Below are 522 nucleotides of genomic sequence, written 5' to 3' on the forward strand. Positions count from 1 at the left end.
TTCATGAGAGATATTGGCCTATAGTTTTCTATTTTGGTGCTGTCTTTTCCGGGCTTTGGTATCAAAGATATGTTTACTTAATAGAATGAATCTGGGAGGATTCCATCTTCTTCTATTTTCTGAAATAATTTATGTAGAATTGGTAACGGTTCTTCTCTGAATGTTTGATAAAATTCACTTGTAAAACCATCTGGTCCGGGGCTTTTCTTGCTTGGAAGTTGTTGTATTACCTTTTCAATTTCTTCTTTTGTACTGGGTCTGTTCAGATGTTCAATTTTGGTTTGTGTCAGTTTCAGCAGGTTGTGTTTTTCTAAATATTTGTCCGTTTCCTCTAGATTTTCCATATTTGTTTGAGTATAGTTTTTCATAGTACTCTAATATTAGCTTTTTTATTTTAGTTGGGTCTGTTGTGATGTTGACTGATTCATCTCTTATTCGGATTATTTGTGTCTTCTCCCTCTTTTATTTTGTGAGTTTTGCTAGTGGTTTATCGATTTTATTGACCTTTTCAAAGAACCAACT

The sequence above is a fragment of the Elephantulus edwardii genome, unplaced genomic scaffold (assembly GCF_000299155.1).
Source record: "Elephantulus edwardii isolate Elephantulus edwardi_28Jun2011 unplaced genomic scaffold, EleEdw1.0 scaffold00246, whole genome shotgun sequence".
NCBI classification, from domain to species: domain Eukaryota; kingdom Metazoa; phylum Chordata; class Mammalia; order Macroscelidea; family Macroscelididae; genus Elephantulus; species Elephantulus edwardii.